This window comes from Sphaerodactylus townsendi, linkage group LG01 (genome assembly GCF_021028975.2).
Source record: "Sphaerodactylus townsendi isolate TG3544 linkage group LG01, MPM_Stown_v2.3, whole genome shotgun sequence".
NCBI classification, from domain to species: domain Eukaryota; kingdom Metazoa; phylum Chordata; class Lepidosauria; order Squamata; family Sphaerodactylidae; genus Sphaerodactylus; species Sphaerodactylus townsendi.
Window position 1 is genome coordinate 194638821 of NC_059425.1, and position 12443 is coordinate 194651263.

General features: G+C 45.8%; 1 long non-coding RNA gene across 1 annotated transcript; it reads right to left on the reverse strand.

Annotated features, from left to right (window-relative positions):
- Nucleotides 1–314: 314 nt before the first annotated feature.
- LOC125436295 lies at nt 315–7470 on the reverse strand. The gene is made up of 3 exons (XR_007245041.1): nt 7411–7470; nt 4372–4427; nt 315–377 (listed from the first exon to the last, which is right to left on the reverse strand). It is a non-coding gene; the product is annotated as an uncharacterized LOC125436295 (long non-coding RNA).
- Between the last annotated feature and the right edge of the window lie 4973 nt (nt 7471–12443).

The window sequence follows — 12443 nt, forward strand, 5'->3', positions numbered from 1 at the left end:
CCACCTCTGTCATATAACTATCCACTCAAAGAGGGAATGTGTAGATTCGAACTAAGGTTGCCAACTTCTAGGTGAGGCCTGGAAATCTCCCAGAAAGACAGAAATCTCCCAGAAATCTCCCAGACTACAGAGAGCAGTTTCCCCGGGAGAAAATGGCTACATTGGAGGGTGGTCTGCATAGTATTATACCCTGCTGGGGTCTTTCCCATCCCAAAACCTGCCCTCCCCAGGCTCCACTGCAAACTTCCAAGAATTTTCCAGCACACAGTTGGCAACCCTATGACACTGTAGTTCAGTCCAAAGGCTTTGTCATACCTGTCCTAGAGACTGGTGCAGGACAGCAGCCAAGAGGAGGAGGATTGTCGGAAGAAGCATTTCTACAGGAGGAAAACAACCAGCCAGTAATATTAAGATCATTATTTCCTTGATGTGTTGGAGCACTAAGACTCACACCAACGTTTCTCTGCCCCTCTTTCAGGTGTCTTTGTAAGGGAGAAGATCTTGGCCTTGAAAACGGTTCGCTCTACTTAGCCAGACAGGAGGGAGGCCGTGAGGGGCCCGTTCCACACAAACCTTTTCGAACATTTTGGAGGCAGGAAATAAAATGTTTCCTCCATGGAGTTCCATGTTGTTTTTACCCACAAACATTTTATTTCCAACCTCAAAGCGTTTTAAACAAATCCCTTTAAAGCAATTCTCTGGCTGAAACGTTTTGAAGATGTCCTCAGTGGCTGATTACTGATTATGTTTCCTGCACTTCTCTGCTTCCTTGAATGCCCTCCTCAGCACCATTTCCTGAACTCGCTCCATCCCTCCTCATCTGTTTATTTGCAGCATTTCTCTGCTTGTTCTTTTATTGGGGGGGACAATCTTCGAAGCATCGAGTGTACGAGGAGTATGGGGTACAACATGAGGCTGTGAAGCATAGAAGCACTGATTCAACACAGAACTAAAAAAGGGGGGGAATTACATCATGATGGTCAAGTATCATTTCAAGGGGGTGAGTGCAGACATGCGTTGTAGTAGAGGGGATTGAAAACATTTTAGAAACATTTTAGGGGCTTTATGCAGAAAGGCCCAATGAGGTTAACTGCCCCAGACATTAACATTTATTACTCATTTGAGATTTTTTAAATGGTGCTTTTTTGCCAAAATTTTCTGGCCAGGAGATTAATTATCTATCTATCTATCTATCTATCTATCTATCTATCTATCTATCTATCTATCTATCTATCTATCTATCTATCTATCTATCTATCTATCTATCTATCTATCTATCTATCTATCCATCCATCCATCCATCCATCCATCCATCCATCCATCCATCCATCCATCCATCCATCCATCCATCCATCCATCCATCCATCCATCCATCCATCCATCCATCCATCCATCCATCCATCCATCCATCCATCCATCCATCCATCCATCCATCCATCCATCCATCCATCCATCCATCCATCCATCCATCCATCCATCCATCCATCCATCCATCCATCCATCCATCCATCCATCCATCCATCTAATTAATTAGATAGATAGATAGATAGATAGATAGATAGATAGATAGATAGATAGATAGATAGATAGATAGATAGATAGATAGATAGATAGATAGATAGATAGATAGATAGATAGATAGATGATAGATAGATAGCGATAAAAAAAATGAAAGACTAAACCTAATAAATAGGATAAATATAGGTGGCGTCCGACAGCCCCATTTTTAAAAATTCCTCACCCAAGAGGGCGAGGCGGCGAGTCCCATCAGATGATAGGAGGCCCAGATGTAAAGGACCAATAAGAAAAAGATTAGCAATAAAACCACTATTTAAAAGTCGTAAAAATGACAATAAATATAATAAATGTACCCGGCACTCCTATTGGGGGTTTGGAGACCCCTCCCCAACCTTCATTACTGGTTGGAGACCTCTCCCCAACCTTCACTACCTGTTGCTGCCCAGTGCAACAGTGAGGGAAAAGGAGGAGATCTATTCCATCACTGCTATGATGTCACTTCCGGTCGCATCATGATAAGTGATGTCACATGGTACTTCAGCACTCCCCCAAAGCTCTGTAGTTTTACCATAGAAATTTGGGGGATTGTTAGAGCATTATGGTGACATGTGACTTCTGGGTATGTGAGCAGAAGTAACACCATAGAGCAGGGGTCCTCAAACTATGGCCCTCCAGATGTTCATAGACTACAATTCCCATGAGTCCTACCACTTGGCCATGCTGGCAGGGGCTGATGGGAATTGTAGTCCATTAACATCTGGAGGGCCATAGTTTGAAGACCGCTGCCATAGAGTCATGTGATACTGTGTGCCTAGCCCGATCCTCAAATGTTCTCGGGCACTGCCATCTTTCATACGCCAACCCATTCATTTAAATAGATTTAGAAGGGTGTAATAATTCTGCTTCGGATGGCATTGTAAATGGCCCAGGAACAAGCCAACCTGAGCAGCCCCTACAGTGTTAGGAATCCCTTTCTGTTCATGCCCAAAGACAATGGAATTGGGACGATACAAAGTCTTCTGGAAGATGCAGACTAGGGTCACTGGGAGTCACTCAACAGCAACATTTGTTAATCTTTCCAAATGCAGATGTCGGCCACAGGATATTTCAGTGCTGGCTTCCCATGAAGGTTAGGGGCATGCCCTCTCTAACAAACTTGACAAGAGCCAGAGCAAACAGTTTGAACTTGCCATTCATCCGCCTTGTTCAAATTGACATTGTACCACCTGGCAGTGATATTACCAAGCTCTGAGTGCCACATAGACAAACACTCCATTACCATTGCTATGTAGAAGTTTTTTCTACAAGTCTTAATTAAATACTTCCCAGTGCACTTTGCTTGCTACCCAGGCAGCTGAGGGACACAATCCAGTCAAATTTACAGTGTGATCCTGTGCAGAATGACCCCATGCTATGTCCATTCATTTCAGGGAGTTAAATTGAAGTAACTGCTTTGAGTGGTTTCCGGGCTGTATGGCCGTGTTCTAGCAGCATTCTCTCCTGACATTTTGCCTGCATCTGTGGCTGGCATCTTCAGAGGATCTGATAGTAGGAAAGCAAGTGGAGTATATATACTTGTTGGAGTATCCAGAGTGGGGGAAAGAACCATTGGGGCTTTCCCCACTCATCACTTTCTTTGCCGCGCGCCGGGCCACCGGGAAAGTAGCTATCCAGCGGGCGCTCCCCACTCCTGGTAAGGGCAGCAACCACGCGAGTCACTTCCGACGCTTCGCCGCTCTTGCACCACCTCTCAGCCAGCGTCATTCCTGCCGGTGAACAACCTACACCTTTTGACGGTGGGACCTTTCGATGTAACCCCGAGAGCGCAGTTAGGAAATGACGCTACGCTTCGAGGCTGAGCGAGAGCTGCTGCAGCAGAAGGTGAGTGGGGAAAGCCCCATTGTCTGTTAACAAGTAAAAGGTGCAATTAGCAAGCTAGATTTACATATGTTGAGTGGGATCTACCCATTAGCATGTGAGTAACAATGAAGATAGCAAGGTCAATAGGTGAGGTCATCTGAATTGAAGTAGCCTGGCCTTTGTTCCCTTTGATTGTTTACTGTCTATAGCATAGGTGTCAAACTCGCGGCCCTCCAGATGTTATGGACTACAGTTCCCACCATCCCCTGCCAGCATCATGCTGGCAGGGGATGATGGGAGCTATAGTCCATAACATCTGGAGGGCTGCGAGTCTGACACCTGTGGTCTATAGTCATCCTGCTTTGAGTTTAGTGGGGCTGTAGTACTACTGAGGGCTGTAGTACTACTGGGTTGCAAACTATATTTTCAAGGGTGTACCTGTAGTGATTGTTGTTATTTAGAAGCATACTCTGATAGGAACATAATGGATGGAAGCTTCCAGAATATCCCCGTTGACCGGGAGGGAGGAACTGCAGTCAGTAGGATTTGGAGAGCAGTCAGGGAAGCCAGGAGATTGTATGTTTGCTTGGCAAATAAGCTATTAGATTTATTTTTACTCTGGTGTGTCTCTTGTAGGAGTGAACCATAATTTAGTACAGCACCTAAAAATGTCACGTGTGAGTGAGCGCAACAAATACACTCATCATAGGGCCAAAACAAATGCAACATTGAGAAATGTATGCCTGGAGAACCAGCGTGGTATTGTGGTTAAGAGCGGTGGACTCTAATTTGGAGAACCAGGTTTGATTCCCCGCTCCCCTACACGAGCGGCAGGCTCTAATCTGAAGAAGCAGGTTTGATTCCCCCCCTCCTCCACCCAAGCCATGGACTCTAATCTGGAACTGGGGTTGATTACCTGCTCCTCCACATGCAGCCTGCTGGGTGACCTTAGGCTAGACACAGCTCTCTGTGTACTCTCCCAGCCCCACCTACCTTACAAGGTGTCTGTTGGGGAAGAAGGAAGGCAATTGTAAGTTGCTTTGAGGCTCCTTAAAGGTAGAGAAAACTCTTCTTTTTCTGGATCAAAATTTGAAGAGAGATTTCAGCCGCACAGATCCCTGATTCAGCTCATGACAGATGCACAAGATATCCGGCCCTCTCTCGTGTGGCTTTACTCATCAATACCACCCTGTCTCCTCCAGCTTAAAAACCAAGATCAGTGCTCTTATATTCTTTAAAGGGCAACCAGAGCATGGGTTCCAGTTAGCAAAATCATCGAGGGCGTGCACCAAAGGAATATACTCTCTCTCCCTTCTCCGGCCCCTTCCGCACATGCAGAATAACACACTTTCAATCCACTTTCACAATTGCTTGAAAGTGGATTTTGCTATTCCGCACAGTAAAATCCAGTTGCAAAGTGGATTTAAAGTGCATTATTCTGCATGTGTGGAAGGGATCCCTGTATGCTGAAATTGTTCTTGGTCTTTATTCTGCTGCAGGGGGGGGGGGGAATCCCTGAATATAATTTTCAATAGCTTGCTCAGTGGCAGGATACTGTCCAGTTTGACCCTCACCCTCAGTGACCCCAATCCATGAGCTGGGTCACGTTCCCCTTTTTCATAGCAGTAATTGAGTTTTCACAAACTTTCGTGCAGTTCTCGTAAGGGTGGCTGTTGCTCCAGGCAACCCTAGTTATCTGTAGGAGAGAGAGCACCAGTCGCTGGAGGCCCAAACCAGGTTTTTCAGGTAGTTACGCAGTTGAAAACATCGGAAAAGTTTTGAACTACTACACTGTGTTTGCCTCCATCCAGACCCGGCAACGTGGCAGGGTGTGTGGGGCAGTCTCCCAATGGAAGATGGCACAATGTATTGTTGAATGCTTTCGCAGCGGGAATCATCTGGCTGTTGTGGGTTTCTCAGGCTGTGTAGCCGCCGTGGTCTGGTACTTTTTGCTCCTAATGTCTCCCCTGCGTCTATGGCCGGCATGCTCGGAGGCATGTCGCGGTGAGATGTGTTTCTCTCTGTGGCACAGTGTGGAGCGATTATCTGGTAAGGTATATGTTTTGCCCCCCTCACAGGGGTGTGAGGCACATGTGTCTGGGTGGAATTCATTTACAGTCACATTCACAACTGCATTTGCAAGCACAAAACGTTAGGAGCAAGAAATACTAGACCACAACCACACAGCCTGGAAAACCCACAACAGCCACAAGAAAACACTGAAATGATTCCCACTAATATCTGGGGCACATTATTACATCTGCTTTAGTGATCAGATCCTGAATGGGCTGACTGAGAACAACATCTCTTCAAGAGTTGTCAGGTTCAATACACTATCCATGATCTCCTTGCAGCACATGGCGTAGTGGTTAAGAGCAGGTGCACTCTAATTTGGAGAACCGGGTTTGATTCCCCGCCCTGCTGCCTGAGCTGTGGAGGCTTATCTAAGGAATTCAGATTAGCCTGTGCACTCCCAACACACACCAGCTGGGTGACCTTGGGCTAGTCACAGCTTCTCTGAGCTCTCCTTTAGGGTGTTTGTTGGTGGGGGGAGGGAAAGAAGTCCCTTTGAGTCTCCTTGCAGGAGAGAAAGGGGAGGGGGTATAAATCCAAACTCTTCTTCTTCTATGTTGGGCAACAGGGGAAACCACGGTTTCTTTTGCCTGCCTGCCTTCTGCATTCTCTAGGGTACCCCTGGATTCCTAGTTTTGCACCAGGTGGGAAACATGGGAAGAAGCAGGGAAGCAGGCGAAGTCGTGGCCGCCTCATCTCCCACCCAGGGCATCATGGCCCTAAGCCTGAGTGAGCCAAGTGTCTAAAAGCGAATGTACTTCATAGAAGTGAATCACAAATCATGATGCCCAAGTGTTGTAAATGGACAAAAAGTTGATCTCTTTCAGGTAACACCTGCTCTTGTAAATTGGGGGTGGGTGTGGGAGGAGGAGGAGGAGGAGGAGGAGAAGAAGAAGAAGAAGAAGAGAAGAAGAAGAGGAGGAGGAGGAGGAAGGAGGAGGAAGGAGGAGAAGAGGAGAAGGAGAAGAAGAAGGAGAAGAAGAAGAAGAAGAAGGAGGAGGAAAAGAAGGAGGAGGAGAAGAAGGAGAAGGAGAGGAAAAGAAGGAGGAGGAGAAGAAGGAGGAGGAGGAGGAGAAGAAGAAGAAGAAGAAGAAGAAGAAGAAGAAGAAGAAGAAGAAGAAGAGAAGAGGAAGAGGAGGAGGAGGAGGAGGAGGAGGAGGAGGAAAAGGAGGAGGAGGAGTTTTGGATTTATATTTATTTATTTATTTATTTATTTATTTATTCAGATTCTATATACCGCCCGATCCCCGGGGGGCTCACAGATGAAGTGAACAACAGGAGCAATCATACCCCCCCTTCTCTCCTGTAGGAGACTCAAAGGGGCTTACAATCTCCTTGCCCTTCTCTCCTTACAACAAACACGCTGTGATGTGGGTGGGGCTGAGAGAGCTCCAAGAAGCTATGACTAGCCCAAGGTCACCCAGCTGGCATGTGTGGGAGTGCACAGGCTAATCCGAATTCCCCAGATAAGCCTCCACAGCTCAAGCGGCAGAGCGGGGAATCAAACCCGGTTCCTCCAGATTACAATGCACCTGCTCTTAACCACTACGCCACTGCATAGAGTTACTGTTATTCCCTGTAAGATTTTGCTTTAGTTTTCTAATTGCCAAGTAATTTTCTTCATTTATTTGCAATGGTTGAAGCCTCCTTGCTACCTGTTTGTGACCAAGCACAGTAAAGCATTTTGGCATAGCATTCATGCATCTCTTTTTGCCAAGCAATTGCATCTCGTGGAAATAATCTTTTGTACCCAAATAACACACAGTGAGCTTCTTTGAATACAGTGGACAGATTTCCCCCTTTTCCAATATATTGCAAGAAGGCCTCATAGACACCAAACAACTATTAATATGTCATTCATTTGTTTTGGCATCTATTGGTAAGTAGCAGGCCGGAATGTGAACCATTCCATACCTGGCAGAATTCTGGATACATAAAATGAAGGCATTTCTACATTACCTTTCCCAGTATTGTCCTGTCTGTGACTTCTGCGGTAAATCTGAGAAGTGTGCTGAACAGGCAAATATATATATAGCTGGGGCATTTCCTCCTCTGATAAGGAGTGTCTCACACACACACACACACACACACACATATCCACATCAGCACCAAGATGCATTTTTAACAGACTTTTTTTTCTCAAGAAATCGGTGCCTGTCAAACTTCCAGTTCAGCTGTGACATTTCATAGTCTGTATTTGCTCAAAGGCTGAAGTAGGATTTCCCCCCTAAGTATTAGGACCAATAAAAGGAAACACTTCTTCACGCAACGTGTGATTGGTGTTTGGAATATGCTGCCACAGGAGGTGGTGATGGCCACTCACCTGAATAGCTTTAAAAGGGGCTTGGACAGATTTATGGAGGAGAAGTCGATTTATGGCTACCAATCTTGATCCTCCTTGATCTCAGATTGCAAATGCCTTAGCAGACCAGGTGCTCAGGAGCAGCAGCAGCAGCAGAAGGCCATTGCTTTCACATCCTGCACGTGAGCTCCCAAAGGCACCTGGTGGGCCACTGCGAGTAGCAGAGAGCTGGACTAGATGGACTCTGGTCTGATCCAGCTGGCTTGTTCTTATGTTCTTATGTTCTTAAGTATGACATAAAAAGGGGGGGTCCTTTTATATGTGCATGCAAGTGACAGTTATGCCCAGTAATAATTGTGTGTAACATTTTTAAGGGCTTCATTTTACATTCAGGGTCACCTTCCTTTTGCACTATCTTCGTTAAAAATAACTGTTTTTAAATACTTGTTAAATACAATGGACCATCCAAAGGTTGGGGGGGGCAGGAGAATCCATTGGTGGAGGTGGTGCAGGCTTGTGCTGGCAGATTTGCCCCCCCCCCAGGGCACTTGCTTGGGTGGAGGGGTGGACCCAGTGATGGGCAGTCACCGTAGTATACTGAAGCAGCCAGATGTGGGGGCTTGTGGCTCACCAGTGCTCCTATGCTGGCGTGACAGATTAGGCTTTAAAATGGTTGATTTTAAAAGGTGCAGTTCAGTTAGAACAGGAGCACCAAAAGTTAACCAAGAGCTCTACCTGATAGGTCGGCTGAAATGCAGTCGCCAGGAGCCACAGAGAGGGTGGGCTCGCCCTTCTAAATGCAGAGAGAGCCAGTCAGAAAACAGAGATTGGGGAGATTTGGAAGCAGATTGATCGTGTGACACAGAGATTGTGCCTGTCACAGAAAGAATGAGACACAGATCGTATCAGTCCTCAGATTCAGTCAGTTGGAGATCGTGTCTAGAGGCAGAGAGCCAGAGACAGTAGGGGCGATTCCCCACACGAGTAAAATAGGTTTGACCCAGTTCCCTGAGAAGGGTACTGACCTAGGTCAAAGCCATTGTTGTTCCCCACTGCAACCAGCTTGATCCCAGCTCGAAGGGCGGAATCATCCTGTGCCTCTTCGCTGCTCCGTTCCGATTGGCTACTGTTCTACAGCCATGTTCTGTCTATCCCCACACACGTTATAAAAAAAACTGCCACAGGAATGGAGGGACGGTGGCGTTTTTTGATTGGCCAGCTGTACGCATGCCCGAAACACTCAGCTGTGATTGGCTGAATGGGGGACTCCTGGCACCAGAGATTCCGCACTTTACTGGAATCGAGTTGAGTTCGAGCATGGTTCCTTGAAAAAGTAGTAGTTCCCAACTGGAGTCGGAAATTTGACCGTTACACGGGGTGAAGCTGGTACAAAACCACGTCGATCCCAGTGGTTGTGCGGAGCACTTAGGTCGAACGCAGCTCGAACTTAGGTTGATAACGCAAGTGCGGAATTGACCAAAGAGAATGACTAGGTTGCCAGAGTTCTCTGAGAGATCTCAAAGACTGAGAGGAAAGATTCTTGTTTTCATCAGAGGCCAGGAGGCTGGTGCTGGTGGAAGACAAGAGAAAAGCTGATTTCATGCGGACACTCCTAAGACAACAAAGAGGGCTTGGCTATTGTCTCATGAGGAGACCACACCTAGATACTGGACCAGAGAGTTCATGAGGGTGTGTTAGCCTAACTGGCAGAGTTAAGTGAAGGTGTAGAGAAACCCCAGAGTTTACTCTGTCCCAAGCCAACGTGAATCCCTTTGGAGATAAGGTTGGGTGGTTTAGGAGAGTGTTCAGAACCATGTTGGAAAGGTTTACCCTAAACAGACACCTGTGTGTGTGAAGCAATATCTAGAAACCGAAACAGCCATTAAGTGAAACTGCATTTTATCTGTGACAACTAAGTAATGTCTGTCTAAAGAACTAAACACTTAAAAAACCTCTCTGTAACATCAGAGAAGAAAACTTGTAAATAAGTTCAAGTTTTGTTTTAACTGTTAAAAGCCTCTCAAAGGTCGATTCCGCACTTGCGTTATCGACCTAAGTTCTAGCTGCATTCGACCTAAGTGCTCCGCACAACCACTGAGGTCGACGTGGTTTTGTACCAGCTTCACCCCGTGTAACGGTCAAACTTCCAAATCCAGTTGGGAACTACTACTTTTTTGGAAAACCATGCTTGAACGCAGCTTCATTCCAGTACAGTGCGGAATCTCTGGCGCCAGGTGTCGTCGTTCAGCCAATCACAGCTGAGTGTTTTGGGCATGTGTAGAGCTGGAGAACTGCCGCGGCAAAAATCATGCCAAATTTCTGACAAGAGGTGGGAGCTATGCAAATCTCATCCTCATCTGAACAGCACTTTGTCGCGTGGCCTCTACGTAGCTCCTACGTAGTTTTTTTTTTAAAGGGAAACGCAGGGTCGTGTTTCCCTCCGTAGAACAGTAGCCAATTGGAACGGAGCGGCGAAGAGGCACAGGATGATCCCGCCCTCCGATCTGGGATCAAGCTGGTTGCAATGGGGAACAACAATGGCTTCGACCTAGGTCAGTACCCTTCTCAGGGAACTGGGTCGAACCTATTTTACTTGTTTGTGGAATTGCCCAAAGTTCCATTTTTCCCTCAGTACTGGTGGCAGCATGCTTTTCCTGAGAGGATTTTTGACTAAAGGGCTCTTGTGTTCGTGAGTGGGGCTTGCCTCGCTCAGCTTTCAGCAGCTATCAAACATCCACCTGCTTCACCTGCCGGGCCTCTGTCTCTCTTCAGGGAGAGGAATGTGTTACAACTGGTGTTGTGGGGGCATTTGTGGGCATAGCCGGGGGAAGAGTTGACATTAATTGGCTTCCACTCCTGCTTTGCTGATGGAAATGCCAGCGTCTGGCACCTGGACTTATGCCACCTTTTTGGTGGTATAAGACCATGGGAGCCCTAAGCAGGGCTTTTTAGCTGCAGGGAATTTTGTTTGCCTTTTTGACTCCCCGTGCCCCTGGAAAACCCTCCTGGGAATGACGGGGCAGCAAAGCTGGACCGCTGTGTCCTGCTTCCCAGCTGTTTGGATGAGGCTGCCCAGAACTCATATAAAGAAAAAAAAGAACATATTTTAAATAATAAGAGATTGGACTGAGTATATGTGGAGTTGGTGAATTAAAAAAAGAAAGGATTTGTGGTTTATATAAATAATTTACATATAAATGTTGTAGAAAAATTAAATGACCCATAAGGAAGATATATCATTCTGAAGATTATGCTCCTAGAAGGCAAGTTGTATATACTAGCTATGATTTATGCCCAAAAAAATGCAAAAGAAAATTGTTTTTTTTCCAATCCATAATAAACTTTCAAGAATGAGAGTTGTTTTTATTATTATTATTATTATTATTATTATTATTATTATTATTATTATTATTATTATTATTATTATTATTATTGATACAAAAACAGTTATACACAGCAAACAAGATCAATATGCTGGATTTTGTATTACATCACATGTCGGACACTTCCCAAGCATCTAGGACTGTGTGATGTATCGGCGAATAATGCGTGCAGAGCCGAGCAGGGTGGCCTTTTGCAGCTGACATGTGGTGATTTTGTCAGCGCCGATTGTTTTTAAGTGCCATCCAAGGTCTTTAGGCACTGCACCCAGTGTGCCGATCACCACCACCACTATTTATTATTATTATTGTTGTTGTTGTTGTTGTTGTTGTTGTTGTTGTTGTTGTTGTTACACAAAATACACAGCAGCCAGGTATCACTGTCAGTGTTGGTCTACGTCACCATCGAGCCCCAGCCAGGGGCCTAGGATGTTGTGACATATCGGCGAAGGATGTTTGCGGAGCCCAGCAGCGCGGCCTTTTGAAGTTGACAGATGTTGATTTTGTAGCCGATAAGTTAACTCTTGTTCTCAGAGTGCTGCCCCTTGGGTCTTTTGGGACAGCACCCAGCGCCAGCTTTTCGGATGACCATCACTGGCTTTTACCACTGCTGCTGGTTTGTGCCAAAGATGCTGGATCTCGATCTTTAGATCCAGGTATTTCGCGATCTTTTCATGTTGTTTTTCGTTGACCCTACTGACATTGGGTATCGCGATATCAATGATCCACACCTTTTCTGGTTCGACGATGACAATGTTGGGTGTGTTGTGCTGCAGGACTTTGTCTGTATACAAAAGCCCCACAGTATCTTGGCTTGCTGATTTTTGAGGACTTTTTCAGTTTGATGTTCCCACCATTGTTAGAGGTGGGCAAGTCATAATTTTTGCAAGTGTTCCAGTGGGCCATTTTGGCCACACTGTTGTGGCGGAGTTTGTAGTCAGTCTGCACAATCTTTTTGCAGGAACTGAGTGTATGGTCCACAGTTTCATCTGCTTCCTGGCAGAGTCTGCATTTGGGATCAGTTGAAGTTTTGTCGATTTTTGCTTTGATTGCATTTGTTCTTATCACCTGTTCTTAAGTGACGAGAATTAGGCTTTCCGTCTCTTTCTTTAGTGTCCCTGATGTTAACCATCCTCATGTTTTGGTGTCATCCACTTTTCCTTCGATCTTTTCCAAGAACTGGCCATGCAGTGCCTTGTTTTGCCAACTTTCTGTCCTTTCCTTCTTTCAATACTATCCCCTTATAGGAGCCTAAATATAAGGAATTAAATACACGGATTCACCTGGACAGCAGTGTCAGTGGTTTACGG